This window comes from Pseudopipra pipra, chromosome 5 (assembly GCF_036250125.1).
Source record: "Pseudopipra pipra isolate bDixPip1 chromosome 5, bDixPip1.hap1, whole genome shotgun sequence".
Lineage (NCBI taxonomy): Eukaryota > Metazoa > Chordata > Aves > Passeriformes > Pipridae > Pseudopipra > Pseudopipra pipra.
The window spans coordinates 38,977,283-38,994,177 of record NC_087553.1 but is presented as its reverse complement, the minus strand read 5'-3'; the positions used below and the strand labels follow the sequence as shown (position 1 = coordinate 38,994,177).

Here is a 16,895-nt window from a genome sequence, read left to right as displayed (position 1 = left end):
TCAGTCTCACAAAAGAGAACTGTAGCTGAGGTGGAGTAAATGAGCTCTTAAGGTCACATGTGATGCCTGCAATAGGAACAGGAGCTGCACTGAGTTTCTCTGGTAGATCATTAGATGTGAGATTGTCCTTGCCAGAACAGGCCAGCATCCAATGAGGACAGACTATGAGGCTGCTTGTGGTTTAGCATGTGCATGTATTTGAAGACTAGTTTAAAACATAATAATTCAATTCACTTATGGAAACCATTAGTGATTTTCAGAGGACCATAAGAGCATTGGAGAAGACTTAAGTTCTGTGTCCTGTCTTCTGGTCTCAAAATCAGAGGCAATTCTGCAACAAACAGGACTTGGTTTCCACATGATATCTCATTTGAATCTCAAAGATCTTAAAGCAACACATTACATACTCATAGAAGAATAAGTTTTTAACTGAGATATATGCTTAACCTCAATTACAGGTTGAGATGCTGATTTTCTCTTGTCTTTATTTTATAAAATGTCTTCTGTTTCTTGTGACATATGTAAAACATAAACCAGAACACAAATATAATTTAGCATAATGTATTAGAAACCTATACAAACTAGGTAGGTCAGTTGTCACTTCTAAAAGGCCTGGAATTGATTTGTTTGTCAGAATGGTGTAAATATTCCTAGAGTATTCTAAGGATGATTTTAAATGATGAATTCATAAACTAACAGACCTCGTAATGTATGTGCAAAAAAATATACTCCGTATGTAGTGTATTTCTTACTAATTTGCAGAGGCTGTTCTATTTCCTTCTCAGGAAACACAGTTTTGAACTTAGTTGTTAGCTAAAATTTTAGTGCAAATTTAATTGATCTATTCTAATGTCTACTAAATTCTATTTTGTTTATTACTTTTTCTAAATAATTAGTGATCTGATAGTACTCGTGGTCCATTTTAGTCCTGAGACTAATGACATCTTCTGTTATTGGTATCTTAAATGTGCCTCAGGCTATATCAAAGGACAGTACATTTTTCATTTAATGTGAAAATGCAATAGTAACAATCCCAAGGTTTTCGCAGGACTGATCATTATGTTGGTTAAAAAGAAGTATCTTTTTCTTGCATGTTATTTAGTTTCAAGAGATGATAACACAAGAAAATGAAGATTTTTTTTTTCTTACATAGAAGTAAATATCAACCATTTGATGGATCATTGCCACAGGTGTAGCAATTAAATTTCACTCCTCAGTCAGTTTGTTTTGAATAAAAATCTTGCACAGTTCCTTACCAGTGTTTCCTGTATAGCTTTGGCTTTTGTCAGGAATACTGGAGAGCTGGAAATGCAGGTCTGTTTGTTCTCCTGATCCATGAAAGAGGAATTGTACTGTGAGGGAGTTTGGAAAAGAAAGGTAACAGTGCAAGAAAGCCAAATTTGAATCCATGCCCAACTCTATAAACTTCACCTTTATTCTTCATTATCCACCACAAAAGGTGAAGTGTCTTTGTGTTTGTTAAATCATTGGCCTCGGTCTCACAATTACCATTCAGGATCTGCAGCCGTGACATTGCAGCTCTCTGTGAAGCTGAATTCAAAACACCCTCACTCTGGCTTAGAGAGCAAATGAAAGGCTAGGGTCAACTAGTGGCAACATTTGGAACAAGAATTTAACTGGTTGCCTGATGATAAAGGGATTTATATTTGCTTATTGATCCCCTGAGACTCCCAAGCTGGGCCACATCTCATGGTGATGGCTAAACTTTGCTATGGATCTGAAATAATGTAGCTAATGTAGCTGGACCTCGTACCTCTGACCTTTCCTGATCCTCCTTGTCAGACTGGACTGGGTATTCTCTAAACTGCATTTGGGGCTGCCTTTGCCAAAACCCATGAGCCAGTGCTTATTTCGTCAATCCTTTTTAAGTGCCCCTGCTTTAGACTCCTCTGCTTATATTTACAGCCCTGACATTACAAGTGTGAATTCTCAAATAACAAACAGTTTTCTTTCCTTGTAGACTTAGTATGCTGTGGCATCTGTAAATATCTGCTCTCCCCTGTGAGTCTAGGATAACACTGTAACATGTACAGGTTAGCTGAGGGCACAAATCACCAAAACTGCCTACATTAGGAGTTCTCTCCTGTTTTTGTTTTTGTTTTAGTGGAACCTGTATTTTTTTCTAAAGGAATGCCTGCTCCTCACAACTCCTCTAAAAATCTCCCTGAGGTTTTCTGTGTGATAAGTTGTCTCTAAAATAATTTCATGAGTAAAGTTGGTAGAGTGTATCAGATATGTTCCTGCAGAGAGAGTAGGACCATTCCAGGAAGGGGGTTGCCTCGATCTGCTGTCTAATAACGCTTTATCTATGATAGAACTTAGCATAGCTGTGAAAGGATGAATAAATTGTTCTCAGTCACCTACCAGTGGAAATTTTTCTTCACAGCATCACTTTAAAAAGGAAGCAGTTCCCCTAAAATGTTAAATTGATGTTCCAGCTGAGAAAAATAACAGTAACTTTCAGAAGAGAATTTGATTTTTAAACTCTTCTGCTTTACTAGCTGGCAGCCTTAGGTATCTGCAAGTATATCCTGACTACATAATCAGCCTAAGCTGAAACCAGCACAAGTTTTACATCTCTCTTATAAATACAATTCCTACAAAGGGTGCTTGCACTAGAGCAATACACAGAATCACTGCACAAACTTACAAAGTGCTCTTAAACCCTTTAAAGCAAAGTGCTTTTGAGTAAATGACACTCTCCAGTTTTGTAATGTCATGTGGATAAATGCCTCATTTACTGACTGCGAGGGGACCACAAAGATCTGTTGTTGTAAAAGTTTGATTTTCCATTTCTTGGGACTGGAAAGTAGAATAGAGATTTGTCCTAGCCTTGTTGCAGAATTGACAAATCATTAATTCCATTGATTCTCACTGTAGTGCAATTTATCGAACCTAAGTCCATTTGTATTAGCAAAAATTACATGTCATGGTGAGGAAATCCCTCTTCTCAAGCTCTTGCTTTTATACTTTCACCTTCATTTATTTATTCTTTTTAAAGCACTGTTACATACTGTTGTGTTCTTAGAAGCTTCAGACAAAGATTATCAGGGAGACCCTTCTGTTGAGTCATGAGGTGCAGAAAGGACCCCCCTTGCTTTCTGAACTCCTTCTCAGGGAGGAGGCTAGGTGCAGCTGGATCTAATCCTAGTCCTCGTGGTTAACGGTTTATGTCTAATGGATTATATAGGTGTAATTGAGCCTTTGTATGACTTTGTCTTGCAGGATTAAGGATGGCAAACCAATAAAGTATTTAAATTGATGATAATAATGATTAGACTAAAAGACTTTAATCTGAATCAGTTACTACACAATATAGATATTTACAATTACAAGTACAATTACTTCATGATTTTAACAGTGAACTATTTATTAAATCAATAATTTCAAAGCTAGCAAAATAATTAGTAAGTAGAGATTGATGTTACTCTGTTCTAAGGACTGTGACCAAATATCTTTCACTCAGCCTCCAGGTGTAACCTTGAGGTGTGTCCTTACAGGGATGCTAGAAATCCCTGCCATTAAAAAGTGGGACTGTGCTTTTTGTAGTATAAAGTGATCGACTGTCATTCATATGTTTCTAGCCTAGCTGTGTCAGCTCAGCAGCCTTCAGCTCAGCAGCTTTAGATAAGTTATCTGTACTATCTCTTGTTGGTTTCTTTATCAGGAACTTTTTCTGCCACATCCTCACCAGTGACAGTTTCTGTCAGGAAATGTTTTTTCACATTCTCAGTGTTTAACTTGGGGATTGTTGAGTTAGGCTGATCTCAGCACTCTTCAACAACAAAAGCAGTATGACCTCCCTTCTCCATCCATTGATGCAAATAGGGTAAAGTTTGAGCTGTTTCACTCCTACTTAGGCAGAGCAGCCTGCTACACATACCTTGTAAAGAATCTGGAGTACTAGATTATGGAGCCTTCTGCTTGTTCTTGTCCATTGAACTCAATGCACTTTATGTCAAAATTGCAAATACATCAAGTGTTGAATGGACACTTGCCAGTGTTCGTTTGGATTTGGGAGGAGCAAAGGACTGCATGCAGCAGGCAGACTCACTTCACTTCCACCCCCCACCTCCCCCAGCCTGCAAACTGCAGTGATGAAAAGGGCTTTTGAAGGGTGTCTGACAAGGAACAAATTTCCTTTTTTCTTCATTTAAAGAAGAAAACACCCCACCAGGTTTTTGGCCCTGGCTGGTGCATGTCAACACAGCTGCAGCTGGAGTGGTGGTGATGTACACCACTGGTGATGCTGGCAGGGAGATGCTGCTGTGGGGATGTGCTGTGCTTCCACTGGAGCTCAGCCTCTGGATGCCATGGAAGCACATAAAAAGAGGAGGGTTAAGGGAGATCCTGATTAAAGTTCCATTTACTGATGCTCCTCACCAATTTATATCCAAGTGCTACTTTGCTAATTAATGACTGCTCATGAAGTGCCATGTGTCAGCAATGAATCACTTATTTTTGTTGCACTGCAGTAGTATACTGCTAATGAGCAAGGACAACTCATATAATTAAAGTCTAAAATAGCCCTGTCAGTAGGACACAATCAAGTGTTTATATCTTGCTGCAGTGGGTGGACCAGAGTATATCACTTTTCTGCCTTTGCTAGTTTTACAAGAAAAAAAAATGGAGAGTTGAAAAAATTTGGGGTAGTAAATATTTTTTCAACTGTAGTAGTACAAGGAATTGACTTTAATTTTAAAAGAACTAAAATTCTGCCAGTTACCTGTATCTGGCATAATCTTAAAATAAGACTGTCTTAATTATTGCCTCTAATGGGCCTCATCAAGCTCAAAACTAATTAAAAAAAAATAAAAAGGAGAAACAGCCTGGATGAAATGGGGAAGATTAGTGCAAAGTTACAGCAAAATCTGTAGTTTGTTTCTTCACAGCTGCATGTAGGTAGGAAAACTGAGAAATGAGGACAAGCCAGCTGTGAATGTATGTAGGCAGCTGTTCATACTTTAAGCAATACCTTGAAAAACCAGTAAACCAGCAAATAACATTTCTCCTGTTTGACCTGGTCAGTGCTAGCACAGCAGAGGTCTTCTGTTTTCATTCATGAGAGGTAAGATCAAGTCTCTGGAGAACATTTGGTCCATCTATGCACACTGCATCCCTTTCCCCATGGTGTTATACATCACAGTCTGAACCACTGATGTAGTCCACTAGTTTTCCTCACAGGAGGGAAAAAAAATTGTATGTCCAAGATAACAAGTAGAATCTATTAGCCAAAGCCCCCCATGTTAGTAGTGACATGCACAAATGACATAAGGCCATCTAGGTTTCCTAGATGCAGCAGTAGGAAAACTGTATCCCATCTCCTCTGTCAAGGAATAAATCCGTCTCTTGTGGACCCAGTTATTCTGATTAGGAGAGAAGGGGAGGGATATATGTAGCCTATATTGAAAAGATAAGACAAAACAGAGACTTTATGGAAGGCATGGGAAGAAGAATGGACCTTTTATTTTAGTGCTTTGGATACAAAATATTTCAATGTTTAGGATTTTAAGTTTGTAATGAAAAACAATTCTATGAAAAATTGAAACATTCCTTCCCACGACAGCCCCTACGATCTCTCCACCACTCCCTTTTACACACACCTATGTGCGAACTCGAGTTTCTGTGAAGGAACAAAAAGCCTAATCAACAGTTGTGACCACTACTGCTGAAAAAGAGCAATAAAAGTGAACATCCATTTTCCTTGGAACAGGTTCTGAATACTTTCTCAGTATGAGCAGACCTGATCTTGCTGCTCAGCAGTAAGAACAGCTACAGCTCTCCCATTACTGCTAGCATGACAGATCAACATTTGTCCTTGGTGTTGTCTGTAGCAAGCACTGGGTAGACCCTTTGTATTGGCCCCATACAGCTATTTAAAAAAAAAATCCCATGAAACGAGAATCTTTTCTGAAATGACTTCTACAAATTCTCAGAAAGCTTTGTGAGTGCCTGACAAAAGCCCTCACTCTGGGGTATAAAGTACAGTGGGATTGCCAGCTCTGTGTTTTCACAGGCTTGTTTAGGAAAAATACTCAACTTGGGTTGAGTAGGGAAGACCTTAATCTCCTTATTCTTGAGAACACTGCAGCCCTCCCCACCTAAACTTTCTTGAATGTTAAGCTATGAAGGCAGATGTGCTACCTGTATTTTATCCCCTTCACAGTCTCGCTGTGATCTCCAATGACATCCTGACACTGGACAGTTCCCCAGTGATAAATGGGGAACAATTCCTCTTTTCAACATCTGCTCTTCCACTTTTGTTTAGCTCTTCAAAAGCTGTTTGTTTGCATTGACAAGACTGTGGTGAGATCGTGAGAGAAAACTTTGGATAGAATTAATTTAGATATTTCTGATCTCTTGAGTTTGCTTTTGGGTAAGTCAAGGTTCTGTATAACTGCAGAGTGGAGGCAGGGATAAAAGTATGAGACTGTCAGAGCATCTGCAAAATGGGCACTTCATGATTTTAAAAAACATGCATTGTTGTGGAACAGAAGTGTAATATATGCCATTAACATTAGTGTCATTGGACAGCCTCTAAATTGCAGATTGGTGGGAAAATATTGGTATGAAAACAAGAGAAAATGAAAACCGTAATAAGCTCTCTGCATAAGAAGGGTGATCTACAGTTAAATATAAAGGCTAAACTGAAAAAATGTGAAGGATGAGACATATTTCCTATTTTAAGGCTAAGACTGATGCTCTGCCTCTCACCCCCAAAGCTGTGGCAGAAACTTAGTGGTGTGAAGCAGAGACACCACATCAGATTTCACTCTGCATTCCTGGCTCTGGATGATTTATCACTTGCAGCCATTCTGTTTGCTATTAATTAAGTACAAAATTTATTTTGCTTTTGTAAAGTTATTATATACAAAAGTTAGCTTGACTGTCCTCCATCTCCTATTGAGCTTAGTTGAAAGTGAAAACAAAAGGTCTTTATTTCAGCTGCTGTAAATTCAGGTTCCAAATGTATTTCTTTGCATTTGTACACTCATAAAATGAAAACAGGCAGCCTGAATTCTCTGCTGTAGGTGCTCCAACACTTCTTGTAAATGTGGTTATAAAAACTGATTACTTCTTAACAAATAACCTGCATGTATTATGACATAGCCAGGAGAATGGATATGATCTGGATGGTATTATGACAGAATCCCGTCATTTTTTTCCCCCCTGACAGCAGATATATGGGCTTCACTTTACTCTTTGGAGAATGATGAACTATTGACCACCAAATAATGGGAGAGCAATGTTTGATGTTGAGAAAACCATGCTAGAAATGCCCTCTGGGCGACAGTACTCAGCACAAAGGTGGTTCTTGGAGCTGACTGTCAGCCAGGCTCTGTCTGTAGCTCTGATTGCTTTGGAAATGTCAGTAATGTCAGCCAAAATGGGAGGCTTGTGCGAGAGGAAGACAGAACATCTTGCTGAGCTATGGCAATAACAAGTTTGTTGCTAAATGTGAGCTATTACTACCCACAAGCACAGATTTCAGAGAATGCACCCCTAGACACAACTTTCTTGGTGACATGTCTCTGCTTTACTGGGAACTCAGATAGACACATACCGATGGCAAGGAGCCTTTTTTTTTCTCTATCACCTTCTGTTTTATTCCTCTTTTCCTTCTACCCAGAGAATAATAGAGTATTTCCCCATTTTCTTAAAGGCAGGTAGAAAGAACGAAAGATAAACCCCAATAAAGCAGCCCCAGAGTCTCTGGGCAAGTGGATGTCTTTCAGTTCAAAATACAATGAAACACAAAATACAACTGTGATGACTGATGTGGCTTTTTATTCTCCAGTCATGATTAAAAAGGTAAATGCTTCCCTCTTTCAGTGATGTACTTCAGTACAGTGATGGTAAATTGAAGACAAGATCTGTTTGGGTGATGCAGGGGACCAGACACTATTCAAACATAGGATGGAGAGGATTTTGTCCCTCCAGGAGTCTGAAAGTCCCACTTGTTAGAGAGTTCCTGTGTGAGTGGAGATGTGCAGTGTGGGTGAGCTGAGAAGGGATGTCAGTGGCATAAGAGATGGCGGGAGTTAGAAACCACAAGTGGCTGCCAGTCCTTTTGTCTGCGCTGCGAATATGCATCTTGTATCTATTCTTTCCTATGAGAATCTCAAGGGTTCTGCTGCAACACTGCTCCAGCATAGTGATGCTGCACAAAGGAGAAATCTAGTTTTTATTCAGGATAGAGATTTAAGCATTCCTGTCTAATTCCATTCTGAATGGCTGTTTGACAGTTTCTTGTGCTGAACTTCTGCAGAACCAGTCCATACAAGGTGCTTTGACTAACCACTCTGCTCCTGAAGCCATCCCCAAAATTTAAATAACCTGGACCATCCTTCAGCTCCCAGTTCAGCTCATTAAGAAGTGTGGGTCCCTGGGACCAGCAAACACAGCACAGGATACCTTGTATGCAGTGCTATCTTTTGTACGCTGATTTTAACAGCTCTCTGAAAAAGAGGTTCAATTACAGTTTGCCTTGGAAGAGGCTTTCTTATGAGCTGCTGAACCCTCCCAAGCACCATTTACAGGCCTGCCAGATTTTGATGTTTGCTGGAGAAAGTCCAGCCCATGGACAAGTCACCAGCTCCAACTCCTACTGGAGGGGCCAAGCAGCAGACGTGCCATGAGTGCAAAGAAGCACCTGGGGGCTTCAGAAAGATGGCACGCCACCCAGAGAGGTAATCTTAATGCCTAAGAGAGTTTCCCATGGCCAGATTTGCTTGCTTTAATAAAGTAAGGATTTTAGCTGGTTGAAATGAGGATACGTGATGGGAGAAATTTAGTCTTGCTGGAATATTCTTATAAACATTTTATTATTACTTTTTGCACTGAAGTGTTCATTGTGTCTCATGAGAACCATCGTTAGACATTTTGACATACTTTTTATTCAATTCAGAAATTAACAGTGTAGTTTTAATGAAGTTCAAATAAACCCAGTATGAATACTGGAATACAAAACAATTTTTTTGTTCAAAAATCAAGAAGAAAATGAAGCAAAAGCATATCTGAAGATTACAAAGATAATTTAAAAGAAAATAAAAAGATAATGAATGAGCACAGCTATCATTCCCTTGAATATAATGAAATGTGTTTTATGACATTTGGCTGTAATCACAATTAGCAATACTCAGGGCTATTTGCTTGGCTGTGTGTGCAAATCTGAATGTGTGTGTATGAGAAAGTAATAGTGGCTGTACAAATTAATTTCTTGTGAAGGGCTGATTGCTCCACCTGTTATAGTCTGTCTACATCCTATATTCCCATCAAATGTTGCTGATTAGTTCACAGAATGTAATTGAAGAATGAGAATAGAGAGCAAAATGTCTGATTTATAGACTGAAATGGTTATACTCAGTGATTTTTTTTTAATGCTGGTTTAAATATTCTGTTATTAAATTGATTAAATAATTAAATACTGCTATAAACATGTCAGATGGTACTGACATCAATTTTCTACTGCTGAGTGGGACTCTCATTTACTTGCTAATATAGTGAATATTACTAAAGTTGGTGCTAGTGTTGAACGAGATTGCTAAAGAACATTAAGGAAAGAAGGAAGGGATGAAAATACCCTCTGTAAACACTTGTCAGTGAAAAACATAGCATGAACAGATCATGCTATTTGTATATGCTTTATTTGTGTTAAATAAAAGAGTTTTCTTTTTTAGATTGAGCAGAGCTGAAAGGATAACTGGTTCTAAAGGTAAAAGACGATTTCAATGATTCCTTGTTTTCTTTAAAAATACAATCACCAGACCACAAGCTGCATTATTTGTATGTTTATTCAGTTATAGAACTGAATCTATATTTGAGAAAGCATGAAAAGTTAAGACAAGAAATCCCCAGATCGAAACAAAGCCACTTGCTGCAAATCACAATGTTAGTAAAGCAGATAAAGTAAAAACTGTTTTTGGGGAAAATATATAAGCTGCTAAAATCCATGTGGACCTGCTGGAAATTAACATAGCAAACTATTATAAATATTGTCAGCTACAGCAAGAGAAGAGGAGATCCAGCTATCTCACTCCCCAGTCAGAGCTGAGACACTGCAGGTTTGGAGCATCAGAGCTGACTCCCTTTCTTCATATCTGATAGCAGCTGAACTGTATCTGTATTCAACCCTTTATTCATTGTTTGCCCTGAACTTGTTTGAAGTCTATTTAAGCTGTGCTAATGACTGTAGTCTAATTTAATGAATAATCTCCTGGAGATTCACAGTTGTTGTCTGGGTTTACAAATTTTTTAAGGAAGAGAAAAACCTGTACCTGCCTTTTTGATGGTGTTCTGACTTCAACATGTTATTTGGCCCACTCACTATTCTTCACCAATATGCAGAGAAGAAGGGGTATCAATTTGTATATCATGCTGTGCTGTTTTTGTCTGGGGCAGTGTTAGTTTTCTTCAGAGTGGCTAGTATGGGGCTGTGTTTTGGATTTGTGCTGAACACCGTGATGATAGTACAGAGACGTTTGTTATTGCTGAGCAGTGCTTGCACAGAGCCAAGGCCTTTTCTGCTTTCTGTACTGCCACGCTGGCAAGGAAGTTGGGGGTGCGTGGGAAGCTGGGAGGAGACACAGCCAAGACACGTGACCTCAACTGATTCAAGGGATGTTCTATACCATATGACATCATAATTCAGTATATGAAATCGGGGAAAGAAGGAGGAAGGAAGGGACATTTGAAGTGATGGCATTTGTCTTGCCAAGTAACCACTGTGTGTAACGGGGCCCTGCTCTCCTGGAGATGGCTGAATACCTACCTGCTTGCCCGTGGGAAGCAGTGAATTAATTCCTTGTTTTATTTTGCTTGCATGTGTGGTTTTTGCTTTTCCAATGCCTAAGTATTAGTCTATGTATAAAACACGTTAAAAGAAGGTTGAAGTTAAGTTCATTGATACACTGTTGTCAAGAATATAACTATCTTGTCAAAAGAAGTTCCTTTGCTGACATAAGCCCCCTCTCAAGAGGATGTATTTCTTGGAAAGAGATACCATGGTCAACAAATTTTTCAAAGTGAGTTGAGAATTTTTGTTGCTGTCCTTTGCTATGATTCTGGATTTTGTATATCTCAGTTTTTAAGGGCATTCTGGATGCAGCATGTGTATTTTGTCCCTAAGACTTCTTTTTCTCAATATATTCCATTAATTTAAAAGAAAATCTTATAAAAGTAACAGGTCAAATACTGAAAAATAAAATTATTTTTCAGCAGTAAAGAAACTGTAGAAAGCCATTAGATCTCAATGACAAGTCAGTGACGATCACTACGGAAGATATACTTAGAATGGACATTCTCACAATTTAAGTGACTGTCTTTACTCCAAGTTTTAAAAATGATAAGTGTCTATATAGCTGCAATGGTTTGGGAGCTTTTTTTTTGGTAGAAATTGCTGTAACTAAAAGCAGATATGACTGGAATTTGGAAGGCAACATTTGTCATTACTAAACATGTTTGCTTATATTTACAGTTCTAGAAGAAGTAGCCAGCAAGGAAGGTTTCATCTTGAAACAAATCTGCCGTGTTGTTAGAAGACATCATAGTAGGTCCTCTAAGATGCTCTTTTTTTGTCTTATAAATACACTTTGGCAATTTTATGTAGTACACGCAGAGCTAGACGTAAGTGCCTGTACATCTCAGTTCATTCAGCACTATTCGATCTGAGAAGTGTACTTTGGTGTACATTTTATTAAATTCAAAAATGGAAAACAGAGAAAGCTTCTAAGCCCCGTATCAGTGAACCACACGGTAAAAGCGCAATTATAAAACTATAATAAATATTTATGTGCTTAGTACATATGAGATATTCTAAGATTCTATATTGTAAACTGCACATGCATTGAATAACAAAAGACTGAATAGCGAGGCATTTTCTGCTTTGTAAATTACTTTAGGCTACCACAACTCATCTGCTTTGGAAGCAAGATTATTTTCTTTTGCTAAAAGTGAATGTTTTAAGATTCTCGTGTGTATGAAGAATTAAACATTTACTTCTGTCTGACCAGGATATGTATATGACATGGTGTATCCAGGGTCAATTTATTCATGTGGTATATAATTGTCACTTTTTAGCAAATGGAATTTCCAGTCCTTCTATGAACAAAAAATATGTCTCTTTTGTACTGTTTACTAGGCTCACCCTGATTCTTATTCTGTCAAAATAAACTCTGAGATATAAACTCTATTTCTCTGCAGAAAATAAAAAACGTACAACTTTTTTTGTTTGTTTGTTTGTTTTCTTTTTGTTGTGAATGAAAATAAAGAAGGTTGAGAGATAAGTCTGGGAGCTATAATCATAGAAATGTATTAATGAAACTCAAATAATTCCTTTGAAGACACTTTTTAGCATATATTTCAGAAAAGGAGCAATTTGTGTGATGCCAACCAACATTAATTGAAATTTCTGTGCCTCTGCTTTAATAAATTCGCTTCACTTACTTGATCCTTTAAGTGGCTCTCCCATTAAGTGGCTGCACTTGTTAAGGGAATGGTGTGAAGCTTGTGATCTCTGCTGAGTTCTGTTTATGTGCTGGGTCCATTGATAAAAAGAGAAGAGCTGCCCATCCACTTATGGTGCAACTATGCGGCCTCCTTTCTGTGAAAAGTGGGTAGAGAAAGAAGGCTGGAAAGGGTGGCTTGGACATATATTTCTGTAGAGCTTGGTCATGCCATTCTCCTAGTAACCTGATCTCGTTCACGCAAGGACCTGAGCATGTGCATGACTCCCATATGGCTAAACAAGGATTTTAGGGTAAAAATGAGCATTTTAAGTGCAGAATCAAGTCAACAAAGATACACTAACTACGTGGTAAGCAGTGGCTTGGAAGCAGCTGACAACAGCATAAAAATACATCAGGATATGCATCACTGGCAGGAATCTTTCAACTGGATAAGGTTGGATAGGATATTCTGAGGGGATAATCTAGCCCCTTGTCATCACAAACCAGGATGTGTTTCTATCATGTGGGCAGATTGGTGGCCATTCCCCACGTGACAGGGAGATCCCTGAACCTCAGCCGTGTATTCTCCTTACATAAGCTGTGTGTCCAGCTGGATAAGAGGACACCATATAGACCTGGCCATACAGTGCAGCACAGAGCTGGCACCTGCCAGCCAGCCTTGGTGTTTCGGTTATGTGGTGAAGGTGCTTCCTTCTGGCTATGTGAAGACATAGCATGGGGCTATAGGGAAAGAGGGCATCGGGGCTGGTGAAAAAACTCAATATCCCAAGAGAAGGGATGGGATGAGGTCTGACACCCAGGCCCATTGGAGAGGCAGCACTCTGCCGCGTGGCAGCTTCGCTCACCTTTTAGATGTCAGCGTAGTTCCCTAGGCATGCTGTGCCTGCAGAAACACCCAGCCTATGTCCATCATCACAGCTTCTTTCTGTAGGTATCAGTTGAGTGAGGTCTTGGGGCATAATTGCTACAAAGAAAAAAAAAAAAGCAAAGAAAAATGGTAGCAGGGCTGTGGTCTACGCCAACTGTCAAAACAGTGGGGCCTTAGGAGTTACCTCAGCCATAAATTGAAGCTATCTCTATGGATAACTTGAGGGAGTCAGTTCACACTGGGTAGCAGGGCTTTTGATGTGACTCATAGTTGAATGCCTACAGAAAATGATCTCTTTTCCAAATATGTAATACATGTAGAATTTTACACTATATATAAATCCTATAATTGGATGTCACCTTTTTGAATGCAGCAACAGTTAAAACTGTTCCTGAGCATCGTTTTTAATGCTTTCTCTGAAAATCACAACTCCTGTTGCAGTTCTGAGCCCAGTTATGAAACGAGTGCCTACCATTCACAGTAATATATGTCAGAGGGAGGCAAGAAAAGGATTAGTGTTTCATGCCAACCTGATTCAGTAAGTGAACTCAAGTTACCTAAATCACATGAAATCCTAGGGTAGCTCATATGCTTTAAGCCAGGACATCCAAATACCTTGCTGGGCTGATAGGCTTAGGCTTAGAGAATTCCTAAAGGAATCTGAAATAATTTCTGTTTCATATAGTGACTGCTGACATTAATTATTTATATCTTTATCTTATACTGAGAAATAGAAGAGTTTCATTTTTGGATTTGTGATCTGTGTGTTAGAAAAGAACATGACTTAAATAGCAACAGGGAATCTCCCTGAGATAGGGACATATCTCAAGAACAACCACTGGTTGATGAGGCTTCTGTTGTGCAGAAGAAGTGCCAAATTGGCTCCATTAAGAGAAAAAAAATCTACAAAACCTACCAGCATCTTGTCAAAATTAGATAGATTAAGAATTTATTTACTTCAGCTGGATTTTCACATTTAAACTCATTCTGTTTGATTATCTATTAACTGATAAGCAAATGCTTTCCCCCCACAAGTACCTTTCCTTTCCACAGTCTTCCTTCCTGGCTTCTCAGAAAAAAAAAATAAATCACAGCATTTGAACTCCCCAGTGCCAAATTTTAGGTACAGAATTCACTAGGAACATATAAATTATTTGCCAGTAGTGGACATGACTGGTAAAGAGTCAGGTGCCAAGCTGCAAACTTTTTGAGTATCTGGTTACCAGCTCCTGAAGCAAAATACTTAACTCTCCCATACACTGTGCCTCAGAGTGGTAAAGGAAGAGCGCTACACTGAAGTGGAAAAAGAAGCAGAGTTAGTCACAAGAATCAGTTCAGAATTACTCAAGAGGAACCCATGCAAAGCTGCTTTTTCAACATCAGTTTGGAGCTCTGGCGCTGAATTCAAGGTGATAGAAAGGCACCACCATCCTCAGCCAAAATTTTTCTCTCTTGGATAGTCCCTGGAACCCATTTGATTAAAGAAGGGGACTGACAGCTCTTTCCTTGAAATTCGGAATTAAGAAGACACATTTATGTAAAAGAGAAACTCCCAGGGTCAGGAACTAAATTAATGGTGTTGTCTCCCTTCTGAAGGTCCCAAGCACAGAGCTACAGTCCAGGCAGAGCTGCACCATCATAGAGATCCTTGTGACTGCCACGCCCTGCTGTTCTTCCCGTTGGCTCAGAGACACACCTGTGTGGGAAGTGCAGCAGAACACCCACTGATAGCAGCACTTATTCTCCTCTTATTTGAGTGAAAGTGTCTCAGTTTCACTACTTTTTTGTCAACATTCTTGAAAAACTGTTGGTTTGAACTCTTGCAGCAGATGTGGACTCAAGTCCCTTCTGGGTGAGGAGGTCCTAAGTTGATAAGGATTTTGAAGAGGAGGATAATAAGTGGCTTTTTATCTTTCTGTTAGAAATTAATGGCAGGAGAAGCCTTGTTTGACGTTTTATTAACTAGGCGCTGGAGGGTGCCCTCTGTACTTGCGTCCTTCCCTGTGCAGAAATAACTTCATTGGGAATTTTGCAGTCTTAGTTTTCAGGGATAGAGTCTTATTCACCTACTCTTGTACACCTCTGCACTTTTTTCTTCCTTTTTTCTTCTTTTAGACATATAGAGAACATAATTTCAGAGGTTTATTTCTGTCTGTATTTATGTACTGTCCCTTTTGCATAATTTGCATCATTTGAGGCTGTTTAAAAAAAAAGTGCTTGCATTACTTTTGGGAATTGAAGCATGGAAGGAAAGAAAATTACATGTTTATCTTTATTTGATTTCTTAATTTGAGATGCAGGGATAAGTTAATTAATTGACAAAGAGGTTTTAGATTTATCCCATTAGAACTTAGGGCTGGGACGGCTGAGCAGTTAACTGTTTTTGACATGTCAAGAACCTGAGAAGATTGCTTTTTGTTACATATTGGTTTTTTCTCACTTCGGGCTAAGATGCTTTTTTGTTTTAATATTTTGCTAAGTAGTAGGAATGCTAATGGTAGCTAACAGGAAAGGATCTCTGCTTCCAATAGCTTACACTGACTGATTATTTTGCTGAGAAAATACAGCTATGGTTTTATACATAGGTTTATTACATAGCTCTGTTTCCATGCCTTCTCGATGGTGTGGAGATTCAGAGTTCTTGCTAGATTCTGGTACAAGACAGGTAAAGATCAGCTGATAAGAACTAGTAGTAGTATCATAGAATGCTAATATTGCCAATAACTAATAATTAAATTTTTGTCTGGAGATAATTATTCAGAAACTCAATCAACAAGCAATGACTCTGTTGTGCTAAGTTCTGTATCTGAAAATTTCAGTCTAAATATCCAAGTCAGACAGATCAGACATTCGTGCTTAATTCAATGTTCTCTCTGCTCTATATGTTTGGCAGAGACATTTAGTCATAGACAGATCACTAAGTTAAAGCATTTATGAGATGCTCTGAGGTTCCACCATAGCCAAACTCTTGCTCTGGCACAATTCTCCTTGTGTCATTCAATTTCTAATCCCTTTCCAGGCCAGTAGTGCATTAGCTATGTGGTAGAAAAAAATCAAAAGTATTTTCATATTTCATTCAGGTATCAAGTTATTTAATCAAAACCCTAAAGAGTGAAGCCCAGGCTTGGTTTGGCTCTTTATACTTAACATAACCTAATACTAGGGCTTTATTTCCTCCTCAACAATCTGATTGAATGCAGCTGCAAATTATTCTGGTTTTAGCAAAGCATTGTTTCATCTTGGGCTCATGCTTCATATCTTTCAGAATGAAAAAAAAAAGGAAGAATTTTTTCAGCTTATTTTAAAGACTTGCTTAGGTAAGCTTTATGACATACCTGCAAGAGTTGAAACAATACATGTCTTGAGGAGTAAAAAGACATCAGTGACATTTCATATTGACCTAATCACAAAGGGAATATATTGCATAGTCTAATTCCTCTCCAACACATAGAGGATTACAGGGTAATTTGGGCTGGAAGAGGCCTCAGGAGGCTTCTAGCCCAGCCTCATGCTCAAAAGTTCAGAACAGATTGCTCTGG

The 16,895-nt window shown here is 38.7% G+C and overlaps 1 long non-coding RNA gene across 1 annotated transcript; it reads left to right on the top strand.

The window, feature by feature from the left end:
- The first annotated feature begins 380 nt into the window (after nt 1–380).
- On the top strand, nt 381–12,246 carry LOC135414647 (uncharacterized). Its single transcript, XR_010430765.1, has 2 exons — nt 381–11,045; nt 11,498–12,246. It is a non-coding gene; the product is annotated as an uncharacterized LOC135414647 (long non-coding RNA).
- The last annotated feature ends 4,649 nt before the right edge of the window (nt 12,247–16,895 follow it).